Source organism: Pseudoliparis swirei, chromosome 11 (assembly GCF_029220125.1).
Source record: "Pseudoliparis swirei isolate HS2019 ecotype Mariana Trench chromosome 11, NWPU_hadal_v1, whole genome shotgun sequence".
Taxonomy (NCBI): domain Eukaryota; kingdom Metazoa; phylum Chordata; class Actinopteri; order Perciformes; family Liparidae; genus Pseudoliparis; species Pseudoliparis swirei.
The window spans coordinates 25,174,282-25,186,781 of record NC_079398.1 but is presented as its reverse complement, the minus strand read 5'-3'; the positions used below and the strand labels follow the sequence as shown (position 1 = coordinate 25,186,781).

At 48.4% G+C, this 12,500-nt stretch overlaps 1 protein-coding gene across 8 annotated transcripts in view; it reads left to right on the top strand.

The window, feature by feature from the left end:
* meis2a (Meis homeobox 2a) overlaps window positions 1–12,500 on the top strand; it is an 87,589-nt gene that overhangs the window by 61,473 nt on the left and 13,616 nt on the right. The gene's annotated exons all lie outside the window — the stretch shown is intronic.

Sequence of the window (12,500 nt, the reverse complement as noted above, 5' to 3'; positions counted from 1 at the left end):
TTCCATGTAGCGGGGGTTCTATTTACAAATGACAAGTCTGTGCCTTTTATTCACAGCTTTCCTTAATATATTTATCAAAGCGGGTTCATTTACAAAGTGCTCTATCTGTCGGGTACAGGCGGGCCGACGTTAACGAAGCTTTTAGGTTTATCAGACTCGCAGCCTGACAAGCCACCCGAGGGTCAATTGATTTTTTGGTTCTGAGATACATTTTTTCCTCATTTTTCCTGGATCACAATGAGAAACATGCCTCGAGAATTAGCCTGGTTTGCCGGCCTTATCTATGAGCCCCCTCCCTCGTCCTCCCCCCTCCATCCTGACATAGTCTCTCTCTCTTTCTCTCTCTCTCTCACCCATTTCTTTATTCCCTTCTAGCCGAGGGAAGTCAAGCTCCTTAAATTGGCCACAGGAACCGCTGTTATCAGACTTTAATGCACCCTACAGTGTGGATAGCATTTCAATTACACCAGTAACCAAAGATTAGCCCCCGCTCGCCTGTTTCATGCCTCGTGCCACCGTTTCGGGACGCCACGCACCTTACCTACAGGAGCAGAAAATTGAGTTGCCTTGCCTGTGTCATGGTGATTAATGCAGAAATAGTCTGCAAACCTGCGAGGAGAGAGAGGGCGAGAGAAATAGACGGAGACATCGACAGAGATAGATATAGGAAGAGACCCTGCCTTCTCAGAGGCCGTGAAATCCAAGCCTGGCACGGAAACGCCTCCGATCCATTTATAAAGAGGTCTGAAAGAATCTCCTGCTGGGAAGCATCCTCATGAACCCTGTTTCCATACGCACATCCAGATAGGTGGTCATGGAGCTGGGTATTAATGTCACTCCAGCAGTGTTCACAAAAACACACCAGGAATCAATTTTCACAAATCAAGTCATTAGCGAGGCTGAGAGTCTGCCGCTCTATCTCTGGTACATTCTGGTTGTCGTGGACTGGTGGACGTCGCCGCATGAATGTCTGTTTTATGGCGAGGAAGGGTCTTCTTTCCCCTCCAAGGGCGAAACCAGGCGGGTCAGTGAGTTACAGGGAAATAACACCAATACATGAAGAGAGTATCTCAGGGCCCGGTTCTCCCCTCTCTGGTTGGCTGCTGTGCTGGTCCACCCAGGATATGACAGACCGCTGCCAGATGAAATTCCTGTATTTTTTTTTTAAAGCTCCTCAAATTCCTGGCTGGCCCATTGCATTGTCCTGGAGTTCCCTTTGATGCATCGCTGCTGCCACGCTACTGACCAACGGGAGAGGGAGATAGAGGCCGAGGGAGAGAGGCAGAGGATGAGCGGGGGGAAAGGGAGGGGACGGCCGCCGTCTTCGGTTTCCAGAGCTCTCCCCCGGGGAAAGGATGTGCTGAATCAGGGCTTTGTCCGCAGGCACAATCGCAGCCCGGCGAGGGCACAAGGGTGCTCTGTGTGACCGTCAACAGAGAGTGCATCTCGCTCGCTCCCCACTCGCCCCGCCAAACCTCCCCGAGCCTCCGACTGGCACCTCCATGCACGTTTACCTGCAGCTCACCTTGACACGCAGAACACAACCCCATCGCAGAGCCCTCTCGGCTGGAACCTTTTCCTGCTCCTCGTCTCTTTCATGAGCTCGCAGCCTGTGTGTCGGCTGTCTGATGCTCATGAGGAACAAAGGAAGAGGGGAAAGTCCACTGCCCTGGTGTTGAGCAGATGAGAAGGAGGACTTAATTATTAAAAGTATAGAACGTGTGTGTGTACGGGATGCACATTCACACTAATGGGCCGCTACGCCGTGTGTGTGCAGTGTGTCGGGACGCCATTAGTTGACCATTAGGTCTGGTGTGTTTACCCTGGCCACGTCTGAGAACACTGGCGTCACGCTAACGGAACCGGGGAGTGGTCCGACACGCAATAGCATTTGTTTAAGATTGCGGGAAAAGGTGAGGGACGTGTCACACACGGCATTATTGGATAGCGCAGTAGGTGAAAGGCAGCATGGGGTGTCCGTGCTGGAGCGGCGTTCTCAGTGTCTGGCCCCAGCAGCTCCGTCTGGGCTCAACGGGGCCGGATGCCTTCATGTCTCAGCGTCAGGCCCAGCATGATGCGCCCTCACTCACTGCCATAAACGCACACGCCGACAATACTGCCGTTATTTACCATTGCACCAATGCACACACACACACACACACACACAGGTGTACAGTGCATGCACGCAGGGCGATTACATCTGAGAGAGGATGACAGATGACTGGGAGGAACAGCATCTAAAAAAAGGAAGGAAATCGTCCCCTCATCATTCCCTCATCTCACAGGCAGCCAGTTGGTCATTTCCACAGCAGAGAGAGAGAGAGAGAGAGAGAGAGAGACACAGAGAGAGAGAGAGAGAGAGAGAGAGACACACAGAGAGAGAGAGAGACAGAGACACACAGAGAGAGAGAGAGAGACACACAGAGAGAGAGAGAGAGAGAGAGAGAGACACACAGAGAGAGAGAGAGAGAGAGACAGACACAGAGAGAGAGAGAGAGAGACAGAGAGAGACACACAGAGAGAGAGAGAGAGACAATGTCAGTTCTTGGCATCTATGATGACTGACTGCTGTGCCACTGGAGCACTAATAACAATAAAGAGGGCACTAAGCCACACTCTATTTTTACTTCTCTACCTTCTCGCTACAGCCCAGGAGGGAATACATGTAGAGAAACACACACACACACACACACACACACACACACACAGGAGAGGCTCTAATTAGCGGCAGAAAGGAATACAATGAGTGAGTTATTAAGACACAGGGGCGGATCACGGCCGACCTTTGCCCCTCGTCGGAGCACAGGTCACGTGATAAGGGAAGGATATCCGCCAGACGACGGCGCCGAGCAGCCGGTGCCACTGAGGAGATGAAATAGCCTCAATCTCTGCGGTCGCTCAGGGCCCGGTGCACTGATTGTACCTTTTGTTTTCAAGCCTCACCAAAAAGATAAACTCCCATCTAGCAACAGTCGTCATTTTACTCGCTGTACATTAACTGTATGTTTACATTATTTTTTATTTCATTGCTGTGCCTTTTATTCCACATGATCCACTACAAGTGTAACATGTGCTCATGAAACTCGACCAACACAAGTGGACAGTAAATGTTAGAATATGACAGCTGGACTAAATAAATATAAGCTTAACAAAAGCATGTCTAAAGCATGATGCGGACACAACATGTCAACCCAGGCATGTGCCTCAGAAGGAATGTTCTTCATCAACTCAGAATCCTGATGTTCCCAGACGTTGATCCGTACGGAGCTCAGCGTGCAGATGAGCTGCGTTTAGCTGGCTCTAAACTCACGGCTCCAACTCCTTCACAGCACGCGCTCCGCTCCAATTCAGATCTTTATTTTCTCACTTTCTCTCCAGACTTTTCAAAGTTGAACTCAAAGACGCTGTTCTGCAGGTTCACATGCAAACTGCTATCAGCACCTTTGTTTGTAGCATCTGAGAACAAGAAAGCCGAATGTGTTCCTCTGCTGAGCGTTTTCCGTCCTGTTCCCCAGCCAATGAGACACTTAAAAACACTGGCTTTATGATGTTTTATGACCCTCTGGTTTGGCGGTCAATCCCGTAATGAAAAGCAAAATAATAACTAATATTTTCCAAATGTAACATAAAGCTATGGAACTGCCCCAGACGCCTCTTTTTTCCACATTCTTTAAACATTCTTAAGTGGTATGAAGCTCACACCGATGAGGTCCCCGTTCCCTCTCTGTGCATCACTGCCTCATCCTCACTTCCTCCTCGTCTCCAGCACACTGCTGGGCCAGTGGACTGAAGTTGCTGGTTATCCGTCTAACTTTGACCCAGATGGAAATGTCAGACCTTTTTTTGGATGCAACTAGGGACTCCCGGCAGTGGCCATCTTATGCCCCTGGCCTTCTAAATATACAGCTGGAGTGTGGAGAGGTTGCGGCTGTGTGTGTTTGTGTGTATATCACTCTGGTGTGTATTTGTGTGTCTGAGAGAGAGACTATCGGGGCGCTGCCAACACAGGCATCATGATCCCTCTCATTTAGGGACCGCTAATTGGCAGTTAATTAGCAGAATTGACTCTGTTGTCAGATCCCAAGTGCCAGCCCCCCTACCAACACCCCCGACACGCTAAATTCATTTGATCCGGCTGCTTTCTTGATGCTGTAATAATAATCCCGTTTTATCTGTTTTGGAGGAACACATTTGGAAAACCATATTTTCATGACTGGCAGGGTAACGCACAACGGCTCCCTGTTGGAAGAGGTTTCATTTTGTTTTTCATTTTGTTCCGCAGTTGTTTCAGTTCCAAATCTCTGTTCGCGGAGCGATGGAGACACATGCCGTACTTACAGGATGAGCCACGGCAGCCTGGAACAGCTGATGCTAATGTGCGCTGCTGTATTTCTGTGAGCACTCACAGTGCATGTGCTGCGTGTGAACACATGAGCGCATGCACTGTTGAAACGCTGGGAGTGATTAACAAGCCCCACTTCCCCTTTATCAGGCACTGGGGGCACATTGGGTCAAAGCATGGCACGGACACCCACTGTGGCCCCGGAGCCGCCCGGTGCCCACGGAGCCGGGAGTCGATAGCGTTATGAAAACAGGTGCTGCTTTTTTTTATTTTAAATTGGCACTGTTGGGCGATCATGGACAAAAGCGTATGCTTTTTTAAACTTGTTTTTCCATTACATGCTCAAGACTCGCCGAGGCTGTGGAATTCTCCCAGCAAAGGCGGCATGCGAGGAGAACGAAGCCAGACGAGGCGAGCGAGGGAGGGAAGAGCTGAAAGAGGCATTACAGAGAAAGCATCAGCGAGAGAGATGGGAGGAGGGAGGTCTTTGTGCCGCTCGGCTCCTCTTGGCTCTTTTATTCCTCAACGGCTTGGTTTTATTGGTGGGTCGTTTAATAACAAGGGCTCTGCGTTTGAAATAAAGTAGAGCTGCGTTTGCGTGGGCGAGCCTTCTTTTTTTATTTTTAAGATGGTAATTTCTGTACGAAGGGTGAGAACTGAAGAGGGAGAGAGAGAGAGAGGGATAATACTCTAGAAAGAGAAGATGGGAGGCGAGAGAGGAACTCTGAAAGGAGAGCAAGAAGGGTAAGTGTGGGATAGAGAAAATTCAAGGGAGGAAAGTAGGTTAATTTATTTCATTTGCAGGAGGAGAAAGAAGTTAAAAAGAAGAAAAACAGGTTAGTGAGAGAGAAAGTGTAGGATGCTGTTTTCATGAACAAGCAGCTTAATGCACACGGGCAGCGCAGTAAGCCTGCAGACTCCCTGTGCCTCAGGCCATCTGTGAGCAGAATAGCAATTTTATTACTTTGTCATTAAACCAATTTCACAGCAGTATTGTTTGTTAATGAGCAGCCGCAAACGAGCGAAGACGTCACGTACGAGAATAGCAGCGAGATTTGTGACCCCAGTTCTCCTCTGTTTCATTCTGCCAACCTGTACCCTCATTCTTATTCTTCTGCTCCTTCCGCCAACGTCTTCTTTCTTCACATCCTTACTGTCATCCTCCCTCTCTCTCTCCCTGCCATCCTCCCATCTTGCTCATCCCTCCCCCTCCCCCTGTTATAGGGGTCCTTGGCCCATAAAAGGGGAAACTGCTGAAAGATAAAATGCAAAGTCTATACAGTCAAGTCTCTGTTTATGAGCTTCCATTTGCCTGAAGAGCTCATTGGGGCGCAGGGTTTCTCCACGGCTTTCAGCGTGCAGCTGGAAACCCTGGGATATGGGCCTGTTATTTAGCTCTAAAGCCGACATGGGTGCCAACAGCAAGTGCCAACAGAGGGACTCGGCGTCTGAATAGGTGCATAAGTCCTTTGGGTTATATGCTCGATGACGTCATGCAGTTATTTCAAAGTTGTCTATAGTATGAGGCTTGATCGCTGGTTTCTTTGTCAAAGGACTTGATTTAGTGTTGGATTGTTGATTTTAAAAGAAAAACCCAAGTTCAGGTCAGTCTGCTTGGAATGCTCTGTTTTCACCAGGAGGCCATGCTTCAGCTGCTATATGTGTCTTTATGGCGAGTCACTGTGTTCATGCTTTTACTCTGGAGGTCATTTGGCACAGATTCTGGGTCTTTTTGTGGCTTATGACTTGAGAGAGAGAGAGATTTAAACCGAGGCCCCAGAGGATCAGACAACCTGACAGAGTAGATTTGGAATAATTAGTTTTATCTGCTGAGGGAGATAGCCGGAGGAGCTGTGTGTCGGGGTGCTGCTGCTGTGTGGAGATGTGTGTGTGTGTGTGCATGGTGTGTGTGTTGGGGGGGGGGGGGACCAAACAGGATAAAGGTGACCAGGTGTAACAGAATGGCCTTGAGGGAGGGTGGGTGGCGGTGTGTGTGTGTGTGTGTGTGTGTGTGTGTGTGTGTGTGTGTGTGTGTGTGTGTGTGTGTGTGTGTGTGTGTGTGTGTGTTGGAGCCAGAGACAACAGGATCTCCTTCTTTGGCTGAGCTCTTTAAACTCCGTGAACCTTTACAAGGTATTTCTCTTTGTCCAGACATGCTCGTTCTGTCACTCTTTCTCTCTGTTTCTCTTTGCCTCCCTCTTTCACACTTTGCATTACCTCCATCGTTGCATTCAGGTATACAGTTGCATCATGTAAATAAGCATTTGTCTTTGCTATGTTTGCGTGGTGTCGCGTTAAAAGTAGCCCCCGCTGACCTCCCTCCCCCCCCTTTAAGACACAATGAGTGTTTCTGAATATGAAAGGGAGAGAGAGTTGTAATGACATCCGTAACAATGTGTTATTCTTACCTGTTGTGTGTTTCTGAAGCTGTGATTCATGGCCTGCTGCCTGTGTGGCTTTGAGGTGCAGGCCAATAAGCCCATCATGGAAGACCCTATAAATCAATATCGCCCTTTGTTTGTTTAAGACATGCTCTGCCCCAGTTCAGGCCTGTTATGGATGAGATATCAGTGGAGTCAGTGCCAAGCAGAAAGGGGAGGGGAAGTCAAAGAGGGAGGAGTCACGGGGCCTCTCCACAAAAACAATCCAATCTTAATTGGACCGTGGCCCAAAGTCTTGGCGATATCTAACCCGATAATTAGCAATTTGGGAGAGGTGAGGAATAAACGTTGCATCTTGCAGCCACATTCTCTCCATTCACGCACAAACAGACACAAACAGACGCGCTTCCACCAAAGTTACCGGAGTGAGCTCGAGGAATTAGCCACTATTATCCAACAGCATTACATGCATAACAAGATGCAGAGATACAGAGCCGGATAAAGGTAGGCGGAGAACAATGAAGACTACATTACCCTAATCTCGGGTTTCTCTCCTCCCAGCCTTATGAATATTTATTCCTCCCTTTATCGACAATGATGTTTCAATCGGGAGTTTCTGTGAACATGTGCGGCGAGGAGGGAGGGCGGCGGAAATATCTTTTCCCTCGTGGGGGTTGACAGAGTCTGCCTGCAACCCCCCCCCCACACACACAAGACATATCAGCTCCATCATCTTCTTGTTATACGGAGACTTTCTGCCACTTTCTCACTTGTATGAGGCAAAGAAATAGCAAGTCTCCAAAATGATCTCTCTGCCCTTTGTTAGAAAGTTACACCTTTTCTGAAATAATAGACCAATCATGGTCAAACTCCCCCCTTAGATATTTTATTCTTAACCTTCAAGATTAAGCATTTTCGAGAACGGGCTTGCTTTTATTTGGAAGATTTACTCGTGAAGATACACAGGCTTGCATTCAAGGCCCAAATTCTGCAGCGTCGGCTGAATTGAAGGGATTGTTGTGTTTGTTCCGGGCTGCCGTGTGAAGGAGGCCGGTCAGAGCTGAGGGCCGATGGCTCGCTGCAGGCCACCAGGCTCATCCCAGTCCCTGTGGTCCGCTCCAGAGTGTCGGTGCTGCTCCTGTCAGCAGTGCTCTCCACAAACAACCGCTATTTATATCACTCGCCTGCTGCTGGACTTTTTAGCCCTAAACTCTGCTTCTGACCGTGCCTGCACATGTGTGTGTGTGTGTGTGTGTGTGTGTGTGTGTGTGTGTGTGTGTGTGTGTGTGTGTGTGTGTGCGCGCGTGTGTGTGTGTGTGTGCGTGTGTGTGTGTGCCTGTGCCTGTGCCGACGGTTATGTGTGTCAAAGCGATTACGTGCAATTGAAACTGAAGATCAATTATTCAGTCGGGAAGTCGGAGGCGAGCTGACAACATCTGACCAATGAGTCTCGTCACTGATATGTGCAAACGCACTTACTCAGACACATCATGGAAACGTGCTCGGTCAAAACAGTCACTCACACACTCACACACAACGGTGAGAAGATGATGCCTTCCCAGTAGGAGGGAGAATCCTTCTCTGAACACACACACACACACACACACTCTGAATCCTTTACTCCCCATTAGACTGCCTCTTAAAGATTCCAAGTGCAGCGGCAGCTAAACCCAGACATTAGAGAATCCCGACAGTCTAGGTTTAGGTATCATTTTTTTACAGTTTTTGTCCGTTGCTTGAACACTATAGACACATGCTTAAACCAAAGTAACATAACTTGAAGTTGTTGTTACTAGACCTTAAACAAAGTGTAACCATACCTTAAACAAAAGCGCTGCTTTGCACTTTAGTTGCAATTCTGCAACACACTTGCTCCTTTCTGCAACACACTTGCTCCTAGACACTACACACTATTAAATACATAAGACACTTAGTTCAAAAATGAAATCTCAGGGTACCATTGGGAAAACACCTCTATTCAAAATACAACACACATTGGTAAATTGAAAAGACATAGACACACACCTGAAAACACTTACTTACAAAACTGAACACCAATCAGCCAGCTACAAAACATTTTGTTACAGAGAATCTTGGACATGGATGGAGCTGCCCAGCCGCATGAATGTATTTACATTGACGAGGCTGGTTTCAAACTTAGCAAAAACAGACAACGGGGACCAAATATAATTGGCCAAAGGGCAATTGTGCACGTCCCGGGGCAGCGCGGGGGAAACATCACATTGTGTGCTGCCATGAGTCTTCGAGGGCGACTGCACCATCATGCCAAACGGGGTCCCTACAATGCGCAACACATAATCACATTTATAGATGCACTTCATGATGCAGTTGTACAGGATGGACCAGAGCAGCCCAGGTTTGTTGTTGTCTGGGATAATGTTAGTTTCCATCGGGCTGCTCTGGTCCAGAACTGTACTTGCCCCCTTACTCGCCATTTCTAAATTCTATAGAGGAATTATTTTCCGTTTGGAGATGGCGCGTATATGACCGCCAACCACATGCCCGTATGCCTCTTCTGCAGGCAATGGAACAGGCCTGCAGAGACATGGAGGTGAGGTCAATCCAGGGATGGATTCGCCACACAAGGGGATGTTTCCCCCGATGCTTAGCGAGAGAAGACATTGCTTGTGATGTTGATGAGATCCGGTGGCCAGACCCCAACAGACGGCAGGATCCATAAACCCACTTGCGCACAATTGTGTTTTTCTGTGTTTACAGTAGTGTATTGTTTGTTTTATTTTTGATTGAACTAAATGTACTGTACTGTAAAATATACTAATGTAATGATTTTGAATTCAGTGTTACATTTTTTTGGTTGTTGTGAAAATATGCCCTCTATGGAACTGAATAAAAACATTGAAAACAAAAGACTGCAGTTTTTTATATAAAGTTGACTAGTGTGTTGCTGCTGATCTGAAAGTGTATTCATATGATGCAAGTGGGCATCATTTTGTCATCAGAGTGACATTTTGACAAAGGATTGTTAGGTTTTGATAGCAGAGTTTCAATTTGACATAGATGTGAATGGTTTATTTCCCAGTGTGGTGTCTTCTTTGCTTGTGTGTAGAGTTTTGACACAATGAGCCAAATTTAGCAAAACGTGTGTAAGCAATAGGCAAAAACTGTAATTGCTCAAACTGCCGTGCATGTTCACCGCCCTGCGTTCATGTCAACAGTCCAGCATCGTGAGGAGAGAAACAGGGAAAGGCAACTCTATAAGTTCGGGGTGGGGTGGTAAAATGGGGGCACCCAGTGTGTGCAACCTCCCATTGGCTCTGCTTTCTGACTTCTGACCATCTGAGATTCAGGAGCGCAAATGTGTGTGTGTGTGTGTGTGTGTGTGTGTGTGTGTGTGTGTGTGTGTGTGTGTGTGTGTGTGTGTGTGTGTGTGTGTGTGTGTGTGTGTGTGTGTGTGTGTGTGTGTGTGTCTGTGTGTGTCTGTGTCTGTGTGTGTGTGTGTCTGTGTGTGTGTGTCTCTGTGTGTGTGTGTCTGTGTGTGTGTGTCTGTGTGTGTGTGTCTGTGTGTGTCTGTGTGTGTGTGTGTGTCTGTGTGTGTGTGTGTGTCTGTGTGTGTGTGTGTGTGTGTGTGTGTGTGTGTGTGTGTGTCTGTGTGTGTGTGTGTGTGTCTGTGTGTGTGTGTCTGTGTGTGTGTGTGTGTATGTGTGTGTGTGTGTGTGTGTGTGTGTGTCTGTGTGTGTGTGTGTCTGTGTCTGTGTATGTGTGTGTGTGTCTGTGTGTGTGTGTCTGTATGTGTCTGTGTGTGTGTGTCTGTGTGTGTCTGTGTGTGTGTGTGTCTGTGTGTGTGTGTGTATATGTGTCTGTGTGTGTGTGTATATATGTGTCTGTGTGTATGTGTGTATGTGTCTGTGTGTGTGTATGTGTCTGTGTGTGTGTATGTGTCTGTGTGTATGTGTGTGTGTGTATGTGTGTGTGTGTGTATGTGTGTGTGTGTGTGTCTGTGTGTGTGTGTGTGTGTGTATGTGTGTGTGTATGTGTGTGTGTGTGTGTCTGTGTGTGTGTGTGTGTGTGTCTGTGTGTGTGTGTGTCTGTATGTGTGTGTGTGTGTGTGTGTGTGTCTGTGTGTGTGTGTGTGTGTGTGTGTGTGTGTGTGTGTGTGTGTCTGTGTGTGTGTGTGTGTCTGTGTGTGTGTGTGTGTGTGTCTGTGTGTGTGTGTGTGTGTCTGTGTGTGTGTGTGTGTGTGTCTGTGTGTGTGTGTGTGTGTGTGTCTGTGTGTGTGTGTGTGTCTGTGTCTGTGTGTGTGTCTGTGTGTGTCTGTGCCCTGGCATATATGTGTGTTGCGTAAGGACGTAACTGCTGAAGCCCCTCTTGGCAGGCCCCCTCTTCTTCTCTTTGAGCTGAAGCCATTATCGTGGTCTGAAGGAGAGAGAAGTGGAGACGTTTGATATGAAGCAGAGGCAATAGATTGGCCTGATTTCCGGCCCGGCTGCTGCAGCTCAGACACTTGTGTTGCCTAGACGATGCAGGCAATTGACACTCAATTTTGTTTGAAATATCACGCCTCTGTCATGCCATTATCAGCTTCCCCTGGTAATCCACAAAGCCGCCCCGTTTGATATCTGACAATAAGGGGGAGTCACAGAGTCACAGAATCTCTCACTCCATTACCAGGCAGAGAGGAGAGGAAAAGGGTTGAGAATGAAAGGGAGCAGAAGACAAGGCGATGCAAGAGAGGGGCAGGAAATACAGATGGAAAGATAGTGCAGGAGGTTAGACAGCGACGCTGAAAGAGTCACACATGTGTATGATAGCATTGAGGAGTGGGTGTTAGCGGGCGTTACACCTGCCGCCCAGTAGAGACGTCCAAAGGATGCCCAACAGGCCGGGCATTGAGGCAAGATGAGAGATGTGGGCAATCGGGCGGCACGCTTCACAACTGAGAAAACGGGGCGATCTTGTAAGCACATCCTCCCATCTCAGGAGGGCTGATGGGAGGCCGGGTAATCATAGTGTTGGATTCATTCTCTCTCCCCCCACCCAATCTCCTCTGTGTCTGAGCATCTTTGTGTGTGTGCCAGCACATTTATGTTCTCGTTCCCGCTGGCGCTGCATAACAGCAGGAAGCCCTCACCCACCGGGAGGTGAGAACCGGCTGATGGAGTGTGAGTGTTACCTTCCAGTGCTGACGACCTCTGTCACGCGCGATGTGCTGGAACTTTGACGGGGGCTAATATTGACATATGCTGAAGGTTTTCAGATGCTCTTCAAACAACGCAAAACACAGCTGTCAGTCCCTCTGCTCCTGGGCAGGCGGAGAACACCTTCTGTGCACCTATGCACGTTAATAAGGTGTTGTCTTCAGGGAGGGAGAGGCCTCGCTAACCAGCCAGAGGTGGATCAACTCTTTCCTTAATCCCGCTGTATGTTGACCAAATAAAGAAATGACAGCGTTTGTAAAAACATTCCAGGGCAGGGGAGCCAGCCTCGGAGGAAAGGGAGGTTCATGAAATATGAGGGGGCCGTCTGGGAGAGAGAGGAAGAAAGAGAAAGGCTGGATGATTCCACCCGTCTCCCTGTAAACTGCTGGAGCTGAGGCAGGTTAGCCATGCTGGCTGACTACAAGAAGGTCTCTTTCATACAGGTGTGTTGACGCCTGCGGCAGGCTTGGCCTCGGTCCATTCCATTCACCAGGCTGATTTGAACAATAACTATCACATCTCTTAAAAGAGAAGGGAGGGTGACGCGTCGAGAAGGAGATGCCTGAGAGCTGTCGGCCAAGAAAACCCCGCTGCCGTTGT